The sequence below is a fragment of the Cryptomeria japonica genome, chromosome 3 (genome assembly GCF_030272615.1).
Source record: "Cryptomeria japonica chromosome 3, Sugi_1.0, whole genome shotgun sequence".
Taxonomy (NCBI): Eukaryota; Viridiplantae; Streptophyta; class Pinopsida; order Cupressales; family Cupressaceae; genus Cryptomeria; species Cryptomeria japonica.
The window spans coordinates 231,189,490-231,195,022 of NC_081407.1; positions in this window are offsets into that span (position 1 = coordinate 231,189,490).

Consider the following 5,533-nt stretch of genomic DNA (forward strand, 5'->3'; position numbering starts at 1 on the left):
ATGAATGCATTTTAAGACCTATATGATATGTTCAAACAATGATTTTAAACTAAGATGAAGATAGTGATATGATAAAGATATTGACAAATTATCCTAACATGATATACTAGCACGGATATACTATGATATGAAATGCTTCTTGTACACAGGAAAATGCGGTGACCAAAATGAATAAATCGAGATCAATAGACCCACATACCAATGAGACTCTTGGTGCAAGTATATAAACTAATTGATCTAGCTTAACTTCCCAAGGAGTCCCATTGTTCTTTGTCTCGCAGGATCCCTAAAGCCAATGTTTTGCTCTCAGATCATTGAGCAAGTGACTTAGGAATGGCAACTCCAAGAACGAGTGATATTTGATCTACATGCATGAATGCATTCTAAGACCTATATGATGTGTTAAAACTATGATGATTAAGTTAAGATGAAGATAATGATATGATAAAGGATTAACAAATTATCCTAAGATGATATACTAGCCTAGCATGAATATTCTATGATATGGAAAATGCTTCTAAATACTATGATGATGTTTTAACAAAGAGAGGTTTAAAATGCTTAGTAAACTAAGCTATAATGTAGATGCATGAAACTTTGAGATATGGATAATGAAGAATGAGAGTTCTATTTATAGGGAAAATAGGGCAATGGATGGTTAAGATTGAATAATCTTAAAAAGGGCTAGGATTGAAATTTAGTCAATCCATGTTTACAATTCTCACCAATGAAATGGTGACAATTGTCAACAAGAGGTTGCTTGAGAAGGGATGCAAGAGGCATTAAATGCCTGGGAAGACATGAAGGTTACCCTAGGAGGTAAGGGTAAAGGTTAGGTTAGGGTTATCCAATAGATAAAACTTATATCCAAGGGGCAAACTCTTGTGCAAGGGTTAAATAGATAACTATGGTCAAAGCCATAAGTGTTTGATGAGACCCTTGAGTCAAAAGGATGGTTAAGTTAGAGGAAAGTCTCTAACCAAAGGTCAAAGGTGAGTTAACCATAAATGGTTATGTAAGAGCCTTTAATGGTTTGGAAGGCTTTAGAGGTTAACCATTTGAAGATACAAAGCCTTTAATGGTTATTGAAAACTTTGGAGGATTTGAAAAGTGACTTCCCTTTACTTAGAAATGTGACCATAATTAGGAGATGAATTAGGCTAAATTGGAAGTGATTAGAATAATATAGAAGGGGTTTAGGAGGCAAGTGGGAGATGTAGGAAAATGCAAGTGGATGAGGGAAAAGAGTTTTAATTAAAATAAAATTACTTTATTTCAACGAAAATAGATGCAATTTGCTTGCAAGGATCAATTTAATTAGATGTAAATTTAATTAAAAGGGGAGAAAGGGGAATTAACTAAATAAAATGCTTTATTTAATTAAAGGCTTAGAAAGGTTTTATGTGAATTTGATTAAATAAATTGAGTAATTTATTTAATTAAATAGATGAATGCGAAGAATTTAATTAATAAGGGGAATGGGCTTAAAATAAATATTAAATATTTATTTTAGAAAGGTGGTTAGATTTATACGTCTATATTTTGCCCCTCTTTGAAGTGACGTGTGTGCACATTTTAATTCAAAGAAAAATGGTTGGATATGCCACCAAAATTTGATCGATATGATGTTGTGTGCCAAAATGTTGATAAGATGCCCTCGATGTAGATTTGATGAACGATATTGATGATGCCCCCTCGGGAGATGAATCAAGGGTCTAGTGAAAAGTTGTCAAGTTTATGATTATTTTAAAATTAATTGTGATATGAGAATATTGATTGTGTTGGATGCACATTATTGATTCATCTCTCGAAAAAAATGACATTGATAAAGTTAATTAATGAAAAAGTGGGAGTAAAATACATTCCCCCACTTATTAACCCTTTGATTTACCCTATTAAAAGGTAAAAAGTGATTTTGAAAAATCATTTGCACACTTGTATCCTTGTGATTGTGACATTTAGAGCTCTGACCATGATGTTGATTCCATACTCTTTGCACCAATTTGAGCGCGTCAGGCGATACCGGAGACCCGCCGCATATGGCCCACCAGTAGGTGGCCAAAATCCCTCTTTTTTTTTTGATTAATTTTATTGATTTTTGTCACATTTTTCAATTTTTGGGTCTGAATTTGTCGATTTAGTGCGTAGGGTAGGTTGTCTAGCGCATAGGATAGGAGTGTTAGCACGTAGCAAACCCTAGGTAGGTTTAGCGTTTGAGTGTCAAATAGTAGCACAATCGGGGGGTAGGTTAGCACGTAGGGTAATTTTAGCGCATAGGGTTTGTATAGCAGTGCAAAGAGTATGCCATATAATGCATAGGATAGCTTTAGCGCATTGGGAAAATAGGGTAGCACAAATAGTATGACAATTAGTGCATAGAGTAGATTTAGCACGTTGGGCAAAAGGGTAGCGCATTGAAGTCGCATTGTAGCGAGTGATTGCAAGATGGTGCATAAGGTGTGTTTTATAGCGCATACATGGAAGCTTTGCGCTTTGGAGCCTTGATTTAGTGCAAAGGGTAAAAAGTTGGGAAAAAGGGTGTTTTTGAAAAATGTATAGTGAGTCAAATGGATTGGATAGGTTGCGTAGATGTCGATATGGGATCCTCGATTGTCTGATATGGTTCGTGATCAGATGTGAGTCCTGTTTTGTGATGATGTCTGATTTTGATATGCTGCTGGATTATGATAGGAGTCTGTGGTCGATATGGATCATGTTTCGATATGAGTTGCTTTTCGATATAAGTCAAGTTGTCGATATGAATCTGATTTTGTTATGGGTGCTTGAGTCGATTTGAGTCGATATGGGCCTTTGAGTCGATATGAGTCTTGATTTCGATATGGGTCTGATTTCATTATAGGTCTGATTTTGTTATGGGTCCTGATTTTGATATGGGTCTTGTTTTCGTTATGGATTTTGATTTCGATATGGGTCTGATTTCGTTATGGGTCTTTGAGTCAATATGAGTCTTGATTTTGATATGGGTCTAATTTTGTTATGGGTTTGATCTCGATATGAGTCTAATTTATATATGGAGTTGATTTTGTTATGAGCCTAATTTCGTTATGGGTCTTGATTGATTGAATGAGTCCTGATATGATGCATGGATATGATTCACTGATTGATACAGATATGTTTCTGATGTGTTTTTTATATGCTTCGCATTTTCAAGTTGATTTGTTTTTTTTATTGTTGATAGATTTGATTGAATTGAGAACTGATGATGGATATGTGTTGATTTGTAGGCAGAGCTTGGTGTACTACAATCTCGGGAGCGATTCCCGAAGCCATGGACACTTATCCTGCGCTTGTCACAGGCTGACAGAGATGTGATTGAGAGATGTGGGTTATCATCTTTACTAGACATGCCCCGGTATATCATTAACTGGGGGTTACTGACAACGTTGACAGAGAGGTGGCATAGTGATACAAACACCTTTCATTTGGCGAGCGGTGAGATGGTAGTTACACCAGAGGACTATTATCGGATTTTGCAAATTCCTATGGTTGGGGCTTTACTACCCTATGAGCAAACTGAGGAGGGTGGCATAGAGGCTCTTCGTCATAATTTTCAAGATGATCACATTAGTTGCGATGAGATCCCATGGTAGGAGTTTTTGGATTTGGGTTATGCTTTGTTGCCGTCAATATTAGCAGGTTTCACTGGTTGTTTCCTGTGTCTCAACCGTAGGTCAAAGGGACTAGCCGTTGGATGGGGATTGGTTCTGGAGGATATGGTGATGTAGGGACACATGTTTGTATGGGGTCTTGTATATTGGCCCACCTATACAAAGAGCTCCACCAGGTAGTAGATCTGGGGTACACTAGTCTATCAACTGCGGTGATATTATTACAGGTGTGGGCCTGGGAGCATATACCAGTGTCGAGACCGCTTGCAGACAAGGATAGGCCAATTGGTTGGGTATATGCATATGGGTATACAGGTGTAGTTGTCCAGTGTAAGATGGGAAAACTAGAGCACTGGCATAAGGTGTTTGACGACATCGATACGGTCATTTGGACACCATGTATGGATTGCGAGGTGTGGGCAGAGGATGGGCTAGAGATACCCTATGTATATATGTTGAGGTACTTGATTGGGTGGACGCCCTTTATCATTGAGTGATTTTTGCACAACCGTGTTCATCAGGAGTATGGTAGATAGCAGGGGATACCACAGGGAGCTTGTTTGTATTCTCATCGGCGAAAAGATGTACCAGAGTGGGGGCCTACCCTAGATAGTGCCAGAGTGGGGGCTCATCAGCGAGGAGTACATGACCTTGGCGGGACAGATCTAGGATTACAGGGCCGAATAGTAGATGCTAGGATGACAGAGGCATTCTCAGCCTAGTTCATGGCACATGCAGTGGCACACATATCTAATCTAATAGAGTTGGTGCCATCTTTTGACGATGATGAGGAGGAGCAGCCACAAAGGCAAGGGGGTCCTAGATGGAGAGAGGAGGATGAGGGAGAGGAGGGAGGAGATGGAGGTGGAGGTGATGGTGAAGGAGATGGAGGTGGAGGTGGTGGAGGAGGTAGAGGTGGAGGGGGTGGTAGAAATGGAAGAGGTGGTCTCATTCTTGGTGCAGGTGGGGGTGGTAGGATAGGTGCGGTGTTAGCTGTTGTGGGAGGGATAGAGGATGATAGGTGACTTTCCTAGAGGAGGAGATCTGATTTCAGGTAGAACTATGACACGGGTACTCCTTTAGATCAGGGTTCCCACCTACCAATAGGATTCTCAGATTAGAGCACTACAGGTCTCGATGCAGGAGCTCCAGGTGTCGTGTGTGTGAAGTAGGATACCTGCAGCTACAACATAAACACTCAATAGATCATTACAAGCATGGTTAGAAAATTGAAATCAAATGAAAGATAAACCATGACAAAGCAACCTATCATCTCCTAAGAGATGCGAGTGTGGATTTGCTCTCAGATCTAGATAAGCAATCCCAGTGACTTGACTACACCTAGATGGAGGAATTAAAATGATATGATGTGCAAACTAGATGAATGCATGATTAAGCTAGATTGATCCAAGAAGATAATTAAGATAATGATATGCATGAATTATGTTGTATGATTCAACAATTATGCTAGAATATGATCAAATTAAGCTAGATCTAAGATGCAAAACATAATAGCAATGCTAGAGATGATATGCCTATAATAACAATGCTTTTAAATGATATGATATGAGATGTGCCTATAATAACAATGCATAAGATGAAAATGAGATGGGATTCTTTGTGCTCCAAAATGGGGGATATTTATAGGATTTCCAAGGTCAAGGGTGAGGTGGTAAGAATCAATGGTCAAGATTGAGTCTGAAGATATCAAGGGTCAAATTGGAGGAGGTTGGAGAAGAGGTTGGAGGGAGGGACACTTGTCATCTCTGTGGTAACAAGTGTCAAGGAGCCTTTCTCATAAGAGGGTAAGTGTCCAATAGGAAAAGACTAATTAACAAGTGTCAAGGAGCCTTGCTCATAAGAGGGCTCTTGACCCAAATACTATTGTTACCACAAACGAACCT